We start from the raw sequence: 21,348 nt of genomic DNA, 5'->3' as shown, positions 1-21,348 counted from the left end.
CATCATACCCATTTAAATGATTTACAAGAATGACTTTTTCTCAAAAAAAACAAAAAGAAAAAAGAATGAGTTTTTCATATATATTAAGACCATACTACCTAGTTTATCAAAAGTTGTTCAAGGAGAAATCTACTCCAAATTGCATACAGTGTTGTCATTTTAAAGAGACGACATTCCAAACATGCAACAGTGCCACTGGTAATGAAATTTTGAAATGAGTGTTCATTCTATTATTTGACTATAAACAGGAGAGAAAGCAAGATAAGTGGAGGATTTGTTCTAAAGTAGAATGGATGTTGTCATCATCTACATCCCGCTTCACTCCTCTTCTGCCATTTTTAGCAAGTACTCCTTGTCAGTTTTGAAGGGTCTCCAGCTGTCTTCCCTGGGCACCTCTTCTTTCGTAGAGGTTAACAGATGGTTCATTCCATTCTGCTACTAAGAAGTGCATGGTGCTACAGTGATACTTCATTGCGACCTGGCTTAAATTCTTCAGAATTTCTGATTTATGCCAAAGCCTTTTTCATTACTCATCCAAAGAAATACAATAGCTTGCCAATTCAAGGGTCATAGGTACAATAGTACATGGTGAAACCAACAGTAATTCTTTCTTTCCAGAGTCCATTGTTTCTTGGGCATCTCTGCAACCACACAGTGGTGGAAGGGATGCTCTCTGAAACCACCCTCTAGCAGATCTTTTTCAGTTAATATTACTTGGTCCCCCACGTATTCATATTTAGCCAGTTCCCTGATAAGCCACAGATACCACTGGAGTCAGCAGTGATGGCAAGGTGGATCACAAATTTAGCCATTTTCTTCTTTTATTTTTCTTCCCTTTATGTAATAGGCCCATATGCTTGAACGGCAGGAGGAGGTGGTTCGTCATTCATGACCCAATGAGCCTCAGTCAGTGATAGAGGTGCTTCAGTGGAGCTGTGCCAAGAGCTGTGCCCGAGTGCCCTTTATCATGGAAGAGATGGCTTTTGAACTGAGATTTACAGAATAAGTAGATTGGTGCAAAAGTAATTGTGGTTTTTGCCATTACTTTTTTAAAAAATTGAAAATTAAAAAAAGGGCAAAAACTGCAATTACTCTTGCAACAAAATAATAGAAGGGTTTTTGCCAGGATAAAAGGGAGAGTGGACTGGGGAAAGGTGGTGATACTGTTTGGACAGTTGTTCCTTCCAAATCTCATGTAGGAATGTGATTCCCAAGGAACCTGGTGGGAGGCGACTGGATCATGGGCATTGATTCCACATGAATGGTTTGGTTGTTTAAGAGTCTAGGACTCCCCCACCCTTGCATTCTTGCTTGCTCCCACTCTCGCCATGTGACGTGCCTGCTCCCCCTTTGCCTTCTGCCATGATTGAAAACTTCATGAGGCTTCACTAGAAACCTAGCAGATGCATGCTCCATGCTTCCTGTACAGCCTGCAGAACTATGAGCCAATTAAGCCTCCTTTCCTTATAAATTACCCAGCCTCAGGTATTCCTTTATAGCACTGCAGGAACAAACTAATACAGGCAGTCTAGGTAATAATAATGGTATCATTTACTGGGTGTGTACTGTGCTTTAGATACTGTGTTAAGGAAACACTTCCATGCACTATTGAGAGGTGAAGCCAGCTGGACTTCCTGGGTCGAGTGGGGACTTGGAGAACTTTTCTGTCTAGCTAAAGGATTGCAAATGCACCAATCAGCACTCTGTGTCTAGCTAAAGGATTGTAAATGCAGCAATCAGCATTCTGTAAAAATGCACCAATCAGCACTCTGTGTCTAGCTAAAGGATTGTAAATCCACCAATCAGCACTCTGTAAAATGGACAAATCAGCACTCTGTAAAATGGACCAATCAGCAGGACATGGGTGGGGCCAAATAAGGGAATAAAAGTGACCACCCAAGCCATTGCGGTAACCTGCTCAGGTGCCCTTCGGTGATATGAAAGCTTTGTTCTTTCACTCTTCACAATAAATCTTGCTGCTGCTCACTCTGTGAGTCCACACTACCTTTATGAGCTGTAACACTCAACGTGAGGGTCTGCGGCTTCATTACTGAAGTCAGTGAAACCACGAACCCACTGGGAGGAACCAACAACTCCGCACATGCCACCATTAAGAGCTGTAACACTCATTGCAAAGGTCTGCGGCTTCACTCCTGAAGTCAGCGAGACCACGAACCCACTGGAAGGAAGAAACTCTGGACACATCTGAACATATGAAGGAAGAAAGTCCAGACACACCATCTTTAAGAGCTGTAACACTCACCATGAAGGTCTGGGGCTTCATTCTTGATGTCAGTGAGACCAAGAACCCACTGGAAGGAATAAATTCCGGACACACTATCATACTTAAGCATGGAAACAGTCCTGTGAGGTAGGTATTACCAACCTCATTTTTACCTAGAAAATGAAGATGCTGGGATTTGAAATAATGTCTATCAGACTCCAAAGGTTTACCACTGTACTTTACTGCTTCGTAAGCAAATAAGTGGATGTGGGGAAATTTGGGAGGGTGGACCAAGTTTAACAACACATTATTTTCTTTATCTCCAATTTGACACAGCTTGCAGTTTTCTAAAGCCAGGTATAAATTTCTCTGGCTGGGGCAGTTATTCTTCAGGAAAACTCTTTAATGAGAGCTCTATCTTATAGACTCATATAACCTTTGAGGATATTTTTTAGTTTATTCAGGATATTATATTTAAGGACAGTACTGAGGGATAAAGAAAATTGACACTATGACTTGCCTAGTGCTTTGCACAGGGAAGGTTAGGTGGCCTTCAAAGAAGGGAAAGGAGTTAGAAAATGTTAACTGTCAGGGATAGCCTGAGCGAAGATAGGGCAGCATATATAATTAAAAAGGGATTAATATCTAGAATATACAAGGAACTCCTGCCAATCAGCAAGGATAACACAGGCGAAGTGCATGAATAAACAATTCACAGAAGGGAAAAAATATCCAAATGACCAATGAATATATGAAGAGATGCAAAACCTTACTAGAAATCAGAAAAATGCAAATGAAACAACCCAGCAAATGAAACAACCCAGCCTCTGGTTTCCCCACCAAAAATATGTCACAATTTTGGTTAAACTAATAGCCAGTGCTTTTATTATTATGAGTATATAAATATTCACATCTATGATTATTTTTATTTGATTCATAGCTTTCAAAAACAGCTTTATTGAGGTATAATATATAACACAATACTTTGCACATTTAAAGTGGAAAACTTGATAAGATTTGATATATGTTTACACCCATGAAACTATTATCACAATGAAGACATTGAATATACTAATCCCTCAACAGTTTCCTTGTTTGCTTTTGCAATCCTTCTTTACTGCCTATCACCCTTTAGGCAACCACTGATATGCTTTTTGTTGTATAGGTTAGCTTGCATTTTCAAGAATTTTGCATAATGAAATCACAGAGTATGTAGTCCCCATGTTGCTGCACTTCACAGTAATTTTATTTTTTTAATTACTGAATTGTATTACATTGTATGGATGTACTACAATTTGTTTATCCCTTCATTCACCTATTGGACATTTGGGTTGTTTCCTGTTTTTGGCCATTACAAATAAAACTGTTATGAACATCCACGCACACATCTTTGTATGGGCGTATGTTTTCATTTCTCTTGGGTAAGTACCTAGGGGTGAAATGGTTGTATCATATGGTAGGCAGATGTTTAACTTTTTAAGAAACTACCAAACGGTTTTCCAAAGTGGTTGTATTATTTTGTATTCTTATCAGCAGTGTAGGAGGGCTCCGATTCTTCCACATCCTCACCAACACTTCATATTGGCAGTCTTCTGTCTTTTTAATTTTAGACATTCTAATCAGTGTGTATTTGCATCTCATTGCAATTTTAATTTGTGTTGCTCTAATGACTAATGATATAATACAATATATAATTTGCAATATATATTATCTTATATATTACAAATATTTGCAAATATATATTACTATATATTTACAAATATGTATTTCCAAATATATTACTTATAAATAATTATATATTTGTAATATATAATATATTATATAATTCATATTGCCCTAATGACTAATGATAACATCTTTTCATGTTATTTGCCATCTATATATCTTTTTTAGTAAACTGTATGTTGAAATTGCTCATTTAAATAATTGGATATTAAAAGTTTCCTTATGGTTGAGATTTAAGTTCTTGATATATTCTGAAACAAGTCATTTATGAGATCTATGATTTAGAAATATTTTAGCTGTGTTTGTGGCTTGTCTTCATTCTCTTAACTTCAGAAAAACTTTTGAAAAGCAAAAGTTAAAAATTTTGATAAGGTCCATTTTATTACTTCTTTTATAGATTGTGTTTATGGTGGTGTATCTAAGAAATCTTTGCCTAAGTAAAGATCACAAAGATTTTTTTCCTATGTTTTCTTGTAGAAGTTTTATAGCTTTTTATTTACACTTAGGCTTAAGATTCATTTTGGATTAATTCCCATATATGGTATGAGATATAAATCAAAGCTCTTTTTCTGCGTATGGGTAATGATGGGCTATAGGACAGGCTACCCTAAAATATGGCACTATGCCATTTGATGAAACAGCAGAACCAGGCCACAGAAACTAGAAAGAATTACCCTCACTCCTTCTCCCCTGAAGCAGGCCATAAACTTAGCTGACTTTCTCTGAAAATATGTTATAATATCTGATTCCAGAGGGGTTCTCCCTATACCCAGAAAAAAAGAATGTCCTTATCTTTGAAGACACAGAGACATCAATAACAATCTAACAAACAGGCCTTGCTAAGTTTCCCTCAGTTTATTACATTAGACCATATCCTTCTGTCCTTCAATCATCTTCTGCATGACTGTCCATAAATGCACAGGTTTCATAAGAATACACAGATTTCCCCATTTCTTTGGGACTGCATTTCTGAAGGATCCTGTGTCACATAGAACTTATAAAAATTTTTATGCTTTTCTTCTGTTAATCTGTCTGTTGTTATAGAGGTTTCAGCTGTGAGCCTAGCGATGGGTGAAGAAAGGTATTACTTTTCTCCCCTACCATAGCCAGTTGTTCCAACATTATTTGTTGAAAAGACTTTCTATTCTCCACTGAATTTCCTTTCCATTTTTTAAATAAAAAATCAGTTTCTGTATAAATGTGGGTCTACTTCTAGCTATCTATTCTATTCCATTCATCTATTTATCTATCTTGACACCAATATCATATTGTCTTTACTGTGTGTGTGTGTTTTTTTTTTTTTTTTGCCTGTCACAACAAAGTTTATTATGAAAATAAGCTGGTGTGGGGACAAGAAAACAGACAAATACATTTTGGTTGGGTGACTCAGGAGAAGTAGTACAGCTTCTTCATATTGCTTCCATACTTCCTAAGGGCAGGAGTCAAGATTTCCATGGTTCGGGTATATGTGTGGTCTTTGCTCTTGTTTCATGAGCTGTTAGGGGCTTTGCCCTTCATTTTGTGGTCCTATAAGGCATAGTTGGCAATACCTGAGATGAATTTCTGGGCAGCTAAGGAGCTAAACTGAATTATTTGTGAGTCTGAGGCCTCAAAGCCAGGATGGCTTAGGTAGTAACCAGTTACTGCCTGTGGATTGGTAGATGTGTAATCCTCCAGCTGCATCAGGAAGTCCATCAGAGGCCTGATGGGCATCTCGCTCCCCTAACCCCAGCCTCCTTGCTGTCCCCACAGGGTTGGCCTGGGTTCTGTGTGGCTGTGGGAAGCATAGCAGGGCTGAGGCAATAGAAGGCTGCACTCTCAGCCAAGCATTTTACTATAGCCTTATGATGAGTTTTGGAATCAGGAATTATTAGCCTATCAACTTTGTTTTTTTTCCAAATTGTTGTTGCTATCCTAGGTCCTTTGCCTTTACAGTGAATTTTAGAATCAGCTTGTAAATTTCTTTAAAAATTCCTGGTCAGATTTTTCATTGAATTTCATTAATCTATAGACCAATTTGGGAGAATTGATACAAGATACAGTTCTTTACTTAATTAGGTCTTTAATTTCTCTCAAGAATATTTTGAAGTCTTTAGTGTACAAGTCTTTCACATATTTGATCAGATTTATTCCTAGTTCATCCTCTTCTGCTTCTTTCAGTTAGTAATATGCATTTATGTTTCCTTCATGTCTTTTTGGGACTTGACAGTTCATTTCATTTTACTGCGAATTGTATTCTAGTTGTCTATACGTACCAGTTTATTTATCCATTAACCTACTGAAGGACATCTTGGTTGCTTTAATTTTGGCAATTATGAATCAAGCTGCTATAAACTTTTTCACACAAATCTTTGTGCAGACATGTTTTCAACTAATTTGGATAAATACCAAGGATCATGATTGCTGGATTGTATGGTAAAAATATATTTAGTTTTGTGGAAAACTGAAAACTGTCTTCCAAAGTGGTTGTACCATTTTGCATTCCCACCAGCAGTGAATGAGAGTTCCTGTTGCTTCATATCCTCATCAGCATTTGGTGGTATTGATGTTCTGGATTTCAGCCATTCTAATAGGTATATAGTGGTATCTCATTGCTGTTTTAGTTGCAATTCCTGAATGTTGTATGATGTTGAACATCTTTTCATATGCTTATTTGCCATCAAGACTTTTTTTATGGCCCATAATATGGTGTGTTTTTGTGCACTTGAAAAGAATATGTATTATGCTTTATGCTTTTGTTGGATGGAGTGTTCTCCCAGAGATTGCTGTGTTTTGCCACCTAATGTCCAGTGTCTTGAAAACCATTGTTTCATATAATTTACCTTTTTTTGTTTGTTTCAGGTGGTAGAGTAAGAGGCCTAGTCTCTGTCAATCCATCTTGACTGGAAGCTGAAGGTCTCTTTTGTAAACTTTTTCTTTCTCTTCACTAAATATTTACTGGTTTCCTTAGTTTTCTTTGTACTTATCACTAATTTATTCTCAAATTTAATGTTAGAAATGTGAATTTCCTCTCCATATATTCAGACACATCATGTAATCTTTCAGTTTAATATTTTCCTTAGGGCCAGCCTTTCTGAAGCTTTCCTTCCTCCTCTTTCAATGTAGACAAGCTGCTGTCTTTGTCTCTCCTACATGGTTGTTGTCCTGGGATTTCTGTTAACTAATATTCTACACACTTACTTCTTCACTCTCTGGTGTTTTCTGGGCCTCTTATATTCCTTTACTTGGTTTACTCTCCAGTTGTGGTGGAATACATCTTCTAGTAGCTTCCTAGAATAGATGCATGAGAGGTACATGTTTTGAGAACTTATCAGACTGAAAATACCTTTATTCTACATTCCTATTTGCTTTCAAACTTGGATGGTTATAGAATTCTAGGTTGGAAGTTAATTTCCCTCAGAATTTTAAGATACTATGCCATTTTTTTGCTAGAGTTAAGTATTGCTATTGAGAAGTCTGATGACATTCTAATTTCCTTTTTTTTTTGTTTGCATCTGTTTTACTCTTTGGAGGCTTTTAGGATCTTTTCTTTATTCTTAGTATCATCAAATTTTTCATTGATCCCCAGTACTAAAATTTTTTTAAATCTAAAAATTCATATTTAATTTCTGCAATCATAATTTTAATCTTTCAGAAGTTTTTTTCTCCTTTAATGTTTCTTTTTTATTATATTCTATTCTTGTTTAATGAATTTAATATCTTCTCTTATCTCTGAGGATATTAATTTCATTGTTTAAAAGTTTTGTTTTTTTCTGTGTATGGACTATTTCCTCTGAGCTCTGTTTTTATTAATTTTTTTTATAATCATCCATATCAAATATATGTATATTTTCCAATATCTGGTAAATTTTCCTGTTCTTAGTTAAGAATGAGGGCTTAAAGAGATGAATGAAAGCTGCTTGTATGCATGTGTGCGTGTGCGTGTGTGTATGTGTGTGTGTTTGTGTGTGCCTGAAGGGTCTGCCAATTGAGGGTCTTCTCTTTAGGCTGTTTTGGTGGGCAGCACGCTGCCTTGTTGTTCATACTTAACTTTGTGTGGTTCTTTTCTTTATACATGGTCAGTTTTCTCAGATGGAAATTGTTTACCTTCCTGTCTAGAGGTTACAAGGCTCACTGCCAGCACACAAGGAGTCAAGTCAGGGAGGGCTCAAGTAGTCTAGAATTTTACGAAGTATGGCTTCACTGGCCTCGACTGTGCTGGACAACTCCTAGTCCAAAGTTCCTATGGTTCAACCTCTATAGTCTTTTGCTGTGGTGATAGAGGGCATCTAAGAATTTAGCTGTTTTTTATACAGACTGATAACCAATTCTTCCATTTTTAGTCCCACTAGCACCCCAACTTTAGGCGTATCTGATAGACCCAACTTTGGAGCCTTTTCCTGGTTCTTTAAGGCTTGCATCTTGTCTTTTTCCTGCAGGCATATAGTTTTCTCTTGTCTTCTAAGTCAGTCATTATAAGTTTATGTGATTTCCACCTTCCAAAATTTAATTGACATCTCTCTTTTTTTCTGTTTTATCCCCCCTATTCTCTTTGTTCTTTGGTTTCTAACTTTAAAAAATCCTTTCAATGTAATTTTAAGGTGTTTGCAGCAGGGAGACGAAATGAGTGATGTTCTTTTTTTGTTTAATTTTTTTTTTACTGTGAAATATAACAAATACAGTGAAAAGTGCAAAAAAAATTCACTGATTTTCACAAAATAACCATCCACATTGAGAAACAGAACATTGCCAATCCACCAGAATCCTCCCTCATGCTTAAAACACTCTTGCTGTAAGAATCTTCATCTCATCACAATAAGTGTAATTTCAATGCACCTCAAATATTCTGAATCTTATTCTTTGGTCTCCTGCATGCGTCACTTAATAAACAATCCAAATTATCCACTTTCTCTATATTTTCCGCTGTCCATATTTTTGGAAAAATATTAAATGTTGATGTGGAGCAACATATACTAGAACTCGCTAGTAAGCTTTACCTTGGCTAGCAAGTGTAATGTTTTGCTAAGAGATATTTGTGTGCAGGCACAACCTGGCTTTATCTAAAAGAAACTTTATCTAACTTAGAAAATTGTTCCTCCCTTGAGATTGTCATTCTGTAAGATGAATATAATTTCTTTTTTAAGATTTTAGAAGATACTGGGGAGCATCGAAGTTAGACTGTGGCATAGAGCTAGTATAAAATAAGTTGAAAAGTAATATTTCTTGGTAATATCATTTATTCTCCACTTACTAAAAGCCCAACACCCTTCCTGTACAAAGGTCATAGTTTTCTGTGAACCAGAAAAACTATAAATTTTACCATCTGGTTTTAACTGAGAAGAAATATCAAGAAATTCCTCCTGTGGGCTCTATAAATGCTGAGATAGTAGACTGACACATGAAATATAATAAGTGTAGTTATTCATGCTTTTTTCCCCTCTCAAAAATGTCCTAATGATTTGTTTTTCTACTCCATCTATAAATACCCATGAAGCAGAGTCTCACTAAGGGAGAGGCCTGCTGTTTTTTCTTATGTAAAGTGTCAAGTAAGTTGAATATTTTTGGGCATGTTAATCTTTGTTTGGCATTTAAGCAGAAAATGCATTAATGATTTAGCATATGAAAGGTATATTGGTTATCAGATTTTGTCTACACATAATTTCTTTTTTTCTCCTTCAGGAAATATATTGAAATTGATATTCTTTTTAGAATTTTACTTTCTATCTGTAATCTGTAATTTTACTGTCTATCTGTAATCTGTAAAAAATAAACAACAGTCAATCTTCCTTTTCATGTGTAACAATGGGAAATTTGTGCAACCCATGAGGCATTCTTCTGCATGAGAGACAGGATGCTGGATGAAGTCTCCAAAACCTTCTAGCTCCAGTACTTGCTGTGTCTTATTCAACCTCCAGCAGTTCTGTGTTGCTTTTTTCTTATTTAAGAGTCTTAGTTGCACCTGTTAACTCATCATTACATTAGGCACACCAACATGGCACATGTATACGTATGTAACAAACCTGCACATTGAGAACATGTACCCTAGAACTTAAAGTATATTACTAGTAATTAAAAAAAGAGTCTTAGTTATGGAACTGGAACACCCCAAACATAATTTCAGGGAAAACAATTTGTATACACATTATACTGGAGGTTTTTAAACCTGGCTGACCATTAGAATCTCCTGGGGGAGTTTGTTGAATAGATTCCTAGGTTCTGCTCCCAGAAAGCCTGATTTTTCTAGCCATTTTGGATAAAGCATTTGGTTTTGGCTTCTGTAATAGTGTGGAGAAAGGGACTTTTCACTGTATCTTCCCAAATTCTGAATTCGGATATCATTTTCATCACATTGCTTCTCTGTTTCAAAGAGTAGTGATTTTTAAGCACTAGCATTCTTTCAAGGAAGGAACAGGTATAGATACTTTGGGAGTGTGAGGCTCAATGAGAGAGAAGTGCAGGCTGGAGAGTGGAGGCCATTGGAGTCTTTGGATATCAGATCTCTTAGCAGCCACTGGGCAGTTAAGATAATTGGAAAAGAAATTCAGAAAGAGGGCAAAGGGCATCTAAGAGGAAGCTGTTACACCTTTCTAACTCTTTCCTTATTAAGCACAGACATGTATGTGTATTCACTCATCCCTCACCACAGCCAGCTGCTTGAGAGGTTCTGCCCAAACAGCTGGAGGCAACTCCAACCATCCATCAGTGTGGCAGCTCAGTATTTTCCCCAGGCCTGCTCTGTGGGACTTAGGTTAACTTGAAGTCAGTGGATTAATTCATGGGTTAATTCATGACCAATGAAACATTTGAAAATATGGGGCTGAGGAAAGCACACCTGGAATGAGCATCAGGTGACAAAAGTTGTAGCTTTAGTTCTGTCGTTTATTAGCAAAGTGACTTCCTTAATGTCTCTGGACATTAGGGTTTTTTTGTTTACTCAAGGAAGGCTGCACTAGGTAATTTCTTGGATCCCATTTAGTTTTCAGTCTATTAGTCTGAGAGGGCTGAGGCTGAGGCAAGGAGGTGGTTTCTGATTTAGTTCTATTGCCTGCTATTGTCAAGTATCTATAGACCAACCCCCACCCCTCCTTTTTTTTTTGAGACAGAGTCTTGCTCTGTCGCCAGGCTGGAGTGCAGTGGCACGATCTCAGCTCACTGCAACCTCTGCCTTCCAGGTTCAAGCAATTCCCCTGCCTCAGCCTCCCAACCAGACCCCTTTGATGAGGCTATTTCTCTTTGGAAGAAATCGATGTTTTTGATGAGGTTGGCAACATTGCTTATACTAAGTATTCACACACCTTCTTTTTTTACACACTATAGATTAGTCCTTTTTTGTGTTGCAAAGCCTAAAACTAAGAGATTATGATTTGGAAATGGGATGTGAGTTGCAAACTAATCACTGAATTCCTACCTGTTTGCATAAGGGTTGAAAATTCTCTTGAACGACTGAGCAATTTCCTGATAGAATCTCAAGATATTTGTTTTAGTCTGTTTTCTTTTAATATTATAGTTATTAATACTATTAGTATTCTGAGGGATAGATTCATAATATGTTACATTTATATTCAGGAATAACTAATAGCGCAAACTTAATCTGCTGTAAATAAACTGATCTTCCACTCAAAATGTGTCCAATTTTCCATGTTCCCTACCATTTAAAAAGGCATATATTTGTAGTCACCTATACTTTTTCTTTTTCTTGCATCCTCCACATTCTAATAGATGGCCAGTTTTACTTGTTTCTACCTCTGAAATGTTGTTCATCAAACTACTGCCACTGACTCATTACTTCTTGCTTACCTTTTCAATAGCCTTCTCCCTATTTTCAATCCTTATTGGCACCAATGTGTCCTTTACTGTCACTAGAAGAAGCTTTTCAACATACCATTCTGATTATGTCCCTCCCTTGCTTAAAAAGCATTAATGACTTGGCATCATTTATAGAATGAAGCCCAATTTTTCCAGTGATACTTAAATTTTTCTTGTTTTGACATGCCAGATATTCATACATTTTATCTGATTCCTCTGTTTTGTCATTCCTGCAACCTTGAGTGTTGTCTCTTCATTTCCACTTCTGTCTGGCAAAGTTCTACTCATCCTTCAAGGTCAGGCCAAAAGTGTCCTCTGTCATGAATTCTTATCTAATTATTCTACATCCACATGAATGCTCCTTCATCTGAACTCTTATCACCAATCTTATTACTTTAATGGGGAGAAGGCTATTATATAACTCTATATTTTCTTCATTTCTATATTTCCTTCAACATTAAGGGTTCTAATAAGCTTTAGGTAATCTTCAACCACTGAAATCAATGCAAATTTTACATGTATTTGTGCATTTCTGGTAAGAGTAGCTATATCTTTTATCAAAATATTTGATAACCACAAATGGCTGATAACAATACTATATACTATATTATAAACTCTGAAAAAAAGTATTTTGTCAATGGAAATTTTAGTATAATACCTTTAACATGGTAATAAATAATTCCTCAATAAATAATCAACTGAATAAAAAATTTGAATATTACATTTAAAAACAGTTTAATTGGAGAATTGTCTAAGTTCATGTTCAGAATCATGCATTGGATTGTTGTTAAAACTTTTTAATGTTTCTAAATATATAGGATAAGAAGGTTTGATATATTTTATGAGAACTTGTTATTTGGCTAAGATACTGTGGGATTGTAACTTTAATTGGGATTTATCTGGTATATTGGGATATAATTAGAAACCTCTTCAGGCCTCTTGAATTATTCTTATGGTGCCTGAATTAAGAGATAGCCTGTGTTACACTTCAAGTGGGGACCTGAGCTCTGAAGCAGATTCAAATGTTCCGGTGTCTGTAATATGGTTTGGCCTGAAACTAGTCTTGGCCCTCTACCTTCCGCTTGCATTCATTGAATCATATCCTGTTAATTTACATTTCAACACACTATTTGTTTCTCATAGACAAACACTTGAGGAGGCATCCTCACTAGATTCAAGTGCCCTCACCAAGCACCCTCACCCTCTGCAGCAAGTTTTCCTATACTTCTCCCCGTCTCACTTCTTAGTGGAGTTTAGGGGATAACCAGGCCTGATGAAGCAAGACATGGCTGGTAGTTTACCTGTTGATTGGTTTGCTTTTTCTTGTCTTTGAAATTAGGGGGTGGGAATTATTTGCAGATTTAGGGAGGATTTCCAAGGACAACAGAGCATGATTACAGATGAGGGAGAAAGTGCTGGCAGCCTGAGAGTGGGTTTCCACATACTCTCACTTGTAGTTTCTATAAATAGAGAAGGCTGTCTCTGGTATTTAATGGGCATAAATGATTACAGAGACAATAACTCTGTTAAAAAATGCTTTCTCTACTTTGTAGAATATTGCTTAATTTGCAAAATTTACCTATATTGTGATATTTACTAGAGTAAATGTAAGGGTTTGTAGTATGTTTAGAAATAAAATGCATATACTCAAGAGGAGGATTTTGAGATTTGTAGTTGTATACATATATACACACAAACACACAGAATCTCATTTAATCTTGACAATAATTGTATGAGGTAGGTAGGGACAATACTACTAGTCACGTTTTTTTTTTTTAAAAGAAAACTGAAGCTCAGCAGAACAAAATAACTCAACCAAGAAATCAGAACTAAAATTGAAATCCCTAGTCCTGTGCCCTTTCAATTACATTATACAATAGTAATAACAGTTTTCAACTCAGTTATAGTGGCTTGTAAACTGTTGGTAATTTTGGGGGGAGAAAAATCTCTTCTACAAAATGAATAGCACAGGCATTTTACACTCTGGGATCAGAAATGCTTGCATGTCCTTTGACAATATGCATACTATTACTTTGATAATATGCATAAATATTATTACCATAAAGTATTTCAATTTAGCAAAAATAAAGAAATAAAATGCATGTACCTCTACACTAAATGTTATTATTTTGAGTGAAACAGGGAAGCATCAAGAACTTACTGGCTAGAGATTTTTTGTATAGAAGGTTTGGGGGTATTTTTCAAATCTTCTGAGGTAATTCTACAGCGCAGCTAGTGCTAAGAACCAGTGGTAGGAAAGGCAAGGTTGGAAGCAACCAGGGCAGGATGTCAAGGGCCTGGACCATGGTAGTGGCAGAGGAAATGGAGAGGCGTTTATAATAAATATTTAAAAAGGAATGGTGATTGAGTTTAAGGAAAAAAGCAGAGGGAGAAGTTGATGTTAACTCTGTCTTTCCAATCTGCCAACAGAAGTGGTTAATCTTGTCAGTAAGCTGGTTTGATTGAACGGGAGCAGGAATAGAAAGACATGAAGAGACCTGATTTTGGACCTAAAATAGTAGTAGAGATAGAGTTAGCAATGTAAGAATAGAGTTTTCCCTGTCTGAGTGATTTGTTCTAAGCCTTTTTTTGTTAGAACCACAGTTATGATAATAACATTTTTTAAAATTAATAATTGATGGATGTTTTCTTGTAAATATTCACTTAGATCTATCAAATACTCTAAATTGGGTAAGTTAGCAAATACTATCCTATTACTCCTCCCTATGATGGATTTAAACTCAGTAGAGCTGAGGGGAATGGAGGCAACTAGAGTGGTTTCTTGCCTAGCACAGGGCACCTGTTCATGTTGCCACCCTTAAGCGTGGTCAGATTCTTGGACCATAATCATATTGGCTTTCTTGTGCAGGTAGCGTGGAGACTATTTTTAGGTATAATGGCCTCATAATGGGACTTTTTATTATTTCTGTTTTTTATGGGGGCCCAGGGTTAAATTCAGGCTGGGTGGGACCGTATGTGTATATTTTGTGGCTACAGACAAAACAGTATAAGGCGTTTCCTTTTGTTCAATTTCCAGGGTATTTCTGGGAAGTCAGACCATGAAGTTTGCCCCAGGAAATTGTTTCTTTGTGGCCAAGACCAGTGTTTACACATTCTCATTGAGGGAATCTTTAATAAGCCATTCCATTTGCACACACATTGCCCAAAGAAGGTATTTTTACCCTCCTTTTATAAAACCTTGGCATTATAAGAATGTATTAAAACAGCAGCTCCATTGTGAGAGGTTATCCAGAGCTGAAGGTTTGAGGCTGTTTTTTAAGAATGCTGCACATGTAAGCATCTAAGATGACTTAATCCTGTAGATTTCATGTCTTTTCCTCATTGGAAGGGTGGTCCCTTTTTATCTTTGGAGGAAAAAAGTAACACAGTGTTTTAAAACTTCTTAGTGTTTTTGTTGGATCTCAAAATAATTTATGAAGAAAGTATAGGAAGATAATTTTGCTTAATTTTACCAATGAGGAAGCCATATCCTTGACCTGGAAAGGTTAAAAAAAAAAAAAATTCTCAAGTCTCCATATGAGGTTAGCCCCTCCCAGCTAAAAGTAGGATCTTGGAGAAGGAACTCTGGTTACTTTAACTTTTTTATGTAAGGAATTGTTAGAGTTTGAAGAGGTTTAACACAGTTTTGAAAAGGTCTAATGACAGTTCAATGGATTTGGAATGGCTGTGAGAGATAAGGCAGAAAACATTTAACTCCCTCTTTGTATTTGAATCAGGAATATGACATTATTCACTCAAGGGAGAGACCTTGAATGGCCTGGCTTCAGTGACTTTCTTTCTTTTTTTCTTTTTTGCCTCTACTGATTGTTTTACAATTCAGCTTTTTTTTTCATATTTTTCTTCTCCATACTATTTTATGGTCCACTGTGATATTTACTTCACTTGCTAGCTTCCAAATATATCGTTGTTTACCATAGGATGATAGGAGGCGGGTCAAGATGAGATAGACGTTCCAAACTGTTTTGATTGGATGTTGTTGGATGGCAGGAGAGTGTAGCATTGGAAGAAGAGTGGAGAAGATATTATGATATTAGGCCAATATTTTGTCAATATAATGTTAGGAAAATTTCCTCTTCTAAGTCAGGCTTGGACTGGGACATTTACTCTCCTCCCTAGTGGGGTGGGAACTACATGGTCCATAAAATCTTCTAATTCTCTCCCTCTTTGAAGTACTTCAGACTCTAAAATATCTACTGGGGAGAATGGGTCCTATTATGAATAACACAAATGATTATATATTTATCATCATAATTAATGATATTTCTGCTTTCTCCTCATTCTATTTTCTGTTGTTGTTGTCAAACAGATTTGTAAGAATTCAATGATGACTCTGACTTATGGTCTATGTAATATTCGTCCTGTTCACTGGCTTCTGCAATGAGAAAGGCAGGAGAATGTGAATTATATGTTAAGTTGTTTATCTGGGACCTGAGGTCTGGCTATGTGATTTACATCCCCAATTCATATTTCTGAATTAACTGAGAGATATGAACTTTTTTTCAATATGCATCTTCCTCACTATACAGTAAAATTAAAGATTAACAAGTTTCCTTCCCCCTAGTTTGATGTAATCAGACATCACACTAGTATGCTGGAGAAAAATGGAGATTTCCATTCTTCTAATTATCTATTACTAAAAATTCTCTTCCTGTGCTGTTCCGTGCTGTGAGAATACATGGTCCACCAACTGTCTCTTGATTTTGATTCATTCTCAGATCTCTGACCTTTCTACATTCTTTCTTTCTTGTCTTCCTTAATTATTAATTGAGCACATACTGTGACATAGCAATCTAAGATGTTTTGAGCACACAACCAGAAACATATATTTTGTTTGCATTATAGACAAATAGAGGTTAAAAAGGAAAAGATAAAACTAAATAGAAATAGAAGTTTCAGTAACTTCTTTTATATATAAACAACTCAAAGCACAAGAGTAATGCAGTGCAAGGAATAGTCTTTTGTCTCACTCATTTTCAGAAACAGGCTGGGTTATGTTGCATACTATAACTAATGAAAATATTACCCATGGTAGGTCCCGCAACTTACTGATATAATTTCCATCAAGGCTCATGGCAGTTTTATGAATGCATTTGTAAGGGGAGACTCTTAAATACTACTACTGTTCTATATCTAAGGGGCTAAAGTACTTTCAGGAAAGACTTTTTAATCTTCTTGTGTTTGAAAAACATAAAATGAGGTGATGACTGGCAAATGAGAACAAGCCTGTTTAATATTAAGATTATGACGTAAATTGACAAAAGCCCAAGCATTCCAAGTCCTAGTTGCTAGGCACCTTCTCCTTGCTCCCATCTGAGTATAATGATGTATTGTCAGCCTTAGCTGAGGTACAAAAGGGTTATTAGACTTTTGAGTCCATCTGCTACCCATGCAAAGGAAATAATCGAACTAACACTGCCTGCTCTTTTCCTTGGTTTCTTGCCACCTTAATTATAGTTCATCTGGGCTATGTGTGTACTTGCTGCCTTGAGTAGAACATTTTCCAGGACTATAAGAAAGCAGAGTGAAAGCTCAGGTAAGGGAATTGAAGCAGAATTTGCAGTTACAGCTTGGGGGAAGGGGTCATCTGGTGACTTACCCAAGCAATCAAACCAACAGCACGGGCTACCCACAGTTCATGTGGCTTCAATGGCAATTATTGCCAGACTATTTTTCATGGAGATTTTCAATTCAAACTTGGTCCTAGTTTTTGTTTTTAAATATTTGTGGGTGTGTGTATATATGCTTTTTGTTGAGATTGCTACATCAGGGTGTATTTCTTTTTGAATGATAGAAATTGCCTTTCATTTTTATTTACCTATCCTGTTTTAGATCAGTGGCTAGCCCTGTTTTCTACTGGGATAAACCTTGTGGAAGATCTCTTCATGCACAAAGTGACACGGGTGTATCATTCATCTGGGTCTGTGCCCTAGAAAAGATAGACTCTGAGTGTTGTGCAGCTCCCTGTGAGTTAGGTAACTTCATCTCTTTCTTTACAGTCAATTTGAGACTCATGAAAGTTACTATACCACAAAAATTGCTGCTATAAAAATATGCCAAGTGGCTTCAGAAAAGGTAACAAAATTTAAATTCCGAAACTCCAAGGAAGACTTTCCTTCTCCACCTCCTTATAAATGCTTTCACTATGTGTCCAGAGTGGCTTTTTCTTACTTTTACTCTGTGCAACCAGGACTATTTAGACAACCTTTGGTTTAAAACACAACTTTCTTGTTGCATTAATTGATACACCCCCCCCCACCCTATACAGTATCAAATATATTCTTTCCTTTTGGGTCTGATTTTGTGTTTTGCAAACCTGTGAGCACAAAGGAACACATTTTGGTTTCTTTAAATAGCATGTAGTTAAGAAATGTGAACAAGCCATTTGCAATGAATGTGAGAATACATTCTGCTTAGTGTTGGTGGGTCTGACTTTCATTATTTCTACAGCTAAAAAATTTTTATTAGTATATTTCTTACTCATTTTAAGAAGCACTTTTTTCTGAAAAAATTAAAAAATTGAATTTGAAATACAAATTTGTCCATATCAATTGGATTTCTTATAACAGTCAACAGTAGATCATGGCCCTGGTCTGCATTTGGTTTCCAGGAGTGCTGGTTTATGTGCTAGCGAGGATTAAAATGGTGCATCGGGGATACATTAGTAGTTCCCCAAACTGTCAAATCATAAGAGTTACCTAGGCCTCATTCTCTAGAGATCCAGACTGGGAAAGGGGTAAAGCTGTGAATTTATACTTTACTTTACTCAGTTGATTTCCGAGGAGCAGGCCAATTTGGGAACTACTAAAGAGACCATAAGATTTTGTTTCCCCTCTGTAGTTCTAAAATTTCATGACTATTCTCGATCACATTTCTAGAAATTTAGAGCTACAAAGTCTCTTAGATCATATTTAAACTAAACCCTTCATTAAAAATAAAACATTTTTAGAATTATAGAAAGTGCTAAAAATGAAAAATGGATATAAAAAAGAAAAAAGAAGAAAAAATCTTTACTTCCTATTTTCACCCCTTACACATAACTATACTTATGCTTTGGTAATTTTCCTTCCTTACTCTTAAAAATATATATCTTAAAAAATGGCAGCACACTGTACATATATGTAAATATATATATGTATGTTTATAACCTATATTCACTTAATATATTGAGAACATTTTCCATATCATTAGAAATTCTGTAAGGTTACTGAGTCAACGATTCAGCTTTAACACAATTATCGTAATGATTTTCTTACTGTTGGTAACTTAGGTTATTTTCCTTTTAGTTACTCCTATAAGTGATGCTGAATTAATAGCCTGATTGAAAATTATTTGTATACATCCTTGGTTATTTCCTTCCCTTCTCAGAAGTTTAATTTCTGGAAATATAGCATGATGGCTGCGAGCATGGACTCTGAGCCATACAGCTTGAATTTGTATGTAGGTTTTACCAATTATTAGTTGTGTGAACTTAGGCAAGGTTTAGTGCCTTGGTTTCCTCATGTGTAAAACTGGGTTAAATATTGTACCTATGTCATAGGATTGTTGTGAAGATCAAATAAGCTAATATACAAAAAGCACTTAGAACAATGTATGGGGCAGAGTAGGAGTTAAATGTTGGCTATTATTATTCCGGCACTAAAGCAGTGTACATTTGAGGCTTTTTGAGAGTTACTGTGAATTTTCCCTCCAGAAAGGCTGTAGCATTAATGTTCCCACCAGAAAGTTTAGAGTCCACTTTCTTACATCCTTACCAACACTGCCAACTTTTTTCATTTCTAGATGAAGAAAATGAAGTACAACAAAATCAAGTTCTTTGGCACAGGCCTCCAGGCACCAAGAGAGTTGGGACTAGAATACAGATACACCACTCCACAAACTTACCCTTATCACAGTTACATATTAAGAATTTTATATTTGTACATTTTAATGCACCTTGTTTTGTAGGGCTGATTGTAAAGACTTTTTTTGCCCTCTGGCAACATTGTAACTGTGAGAGCAATGGACCAATAAAGGAGTCATTATTCTCCAGTGTGCTACGTGGTTGTTTGTAACTTACACATTTTCACTTTCAGAAACAGAAATTGGCATTTATAAATATTTATAGGAAAAAACTCCCTGAAAATGCATAATATTCACCTAAACTTTATTGTTCTCTGAAAGTGAAATAAAAATGGTTCTTATCAATGGGTCACTAGAGGGCACTGTGATTCTTCAAGTTCTCAGGTTGCCTGTTTGAAAAATTCTCCAAAAGGTATTTTTTATTTCAGTGAGATTTTCTCTGGCATCCAGAGAAGTATAGTCAAATATGAAGAGTTTGAGGGGTGCATGGAACCTGATTGTGTATGAGCTGATCAGGAGGTTACACTTTTTGGTTACAGGAAAATCCAAGTCATAGGAGTTGTTAAAATGTGAAAATTGTTTGTTTTGATCTACCTTTTCAGCTCTGGACAGTATTCTGAGCTAGCAACTTCTCATTGCTTTTCCACTTTGGAATATTTTATTTTACAGTTGTATCTCTAAGCATGACTTAAGTCAACACATGACATTAATATTTATGAAATATGCATTCACATTATAGTGATTATATATTTTTTTTATTATACTTTAAGTTTTAGGATACATGTGCACAACGTGCAGGTTTGCTACATGTATACATACATGTGCCATGTTGGTGTACTGCACCCTTTAACTCATCATTTAACATTAGGTATATCTCCTAATGCTATCCCTCACCCCTCCCCCCACCCCACAACTGTCCCCAGTGTGTGATGTTCCCCTTCCTGTGTCCATGTGTTCTCATTGTTCAATTCCCACCTATGAGTGAGAACATGCAGTGTTTGGTTTTTTGTTCTTGAGATAGTTTGCTGAGAATGATGGTTTCTAGCTTCATCCATGTCCCTACAAAGGACATGAACTCATCCTTTTTTATGGCTGCATAGTATTCCATGGTGTATATGTGCCACATTTTCTTAATCCAGTCTATCATTGTTGGACATTTGGGTTGGTTCCAAGTCTTTGCTATTGTGAATAGTGCCACAATAAACATATGTGTGCATGTGTCTTTATAGCAGCATGATTTATAATCCTTTGGGTATATACCCAGTAATGGGATGGCTGGGTCAAATGGTATTTCTAGTTCTAGATCCCTGAGGAATCACCACGCTGACTTCCACAATGGTTGAACTAGTTTACAGTCCCACCAACAGTGTAAAAGTGTTCCTATTTCTCCACGTCCTCTCCAGCACCTGTTGTTTCCTGACTTTTTAATGATTGCCATTCTAACTGGTGTGAAATGGTATCTCATTGTGGTTTCAATTTGCATTTCTCTGATGGCCAGTGATGATGAGCATTTTTTCATGTGTCTTTTGGTTGCATAAATGTCTTCTTTTGAGAAGTGTCTGTTCATATCCTTTGCCCACTTTTAGATGGGGTTGTTTGTTTTTTTCTTGTAAATTTGTTTGAGTTCATTGTAGATTCTGGATATTAGCCCTTTGTCAGATGAGTAGATGATTGCAACAATTTTGTCCCATTCTGTAGGTTGCCTGTTCACTCTGATGGTAGTTTCTTTTGCTGTGCAGAAGCTCTTTAGTTTA

At 36.2% G+C, this 21,348-nt stretch overlaps 1 pseudogene; it reads right to left on the bottom strand.

The window, feature by feature from the left end:
• Positions 1–318: 318 nt before the first annotated feature.
• On the bottom strand, positions 319–812 carry LOC100462333 (diamine acetyltransferase 1-like; annotated as a pseudogene).
• Between the last annotated feature and the right edge of the window lie 20,536 nt (positions 813–21,348).

The sequence above is a fragment of the Pongo abelii genome, chromosome 3 (genome assembly GCF_028885655.2).
Source record: "Pongo abelii isolate AG06213 chromosome 3, NHGRI_mPonAbe1-v2.0_pri, whole genome shotgun sequence".
In the NCBI taxonomy this organism is placed as follows: Eukaryota; Metazoa; Chordata; class Mammalia; order Primates; family Hominidae; genus Pongo; species Pongo abelii.
This window is presented reverse-complemented; position numbering and strand designations above follow the sequence as displayed.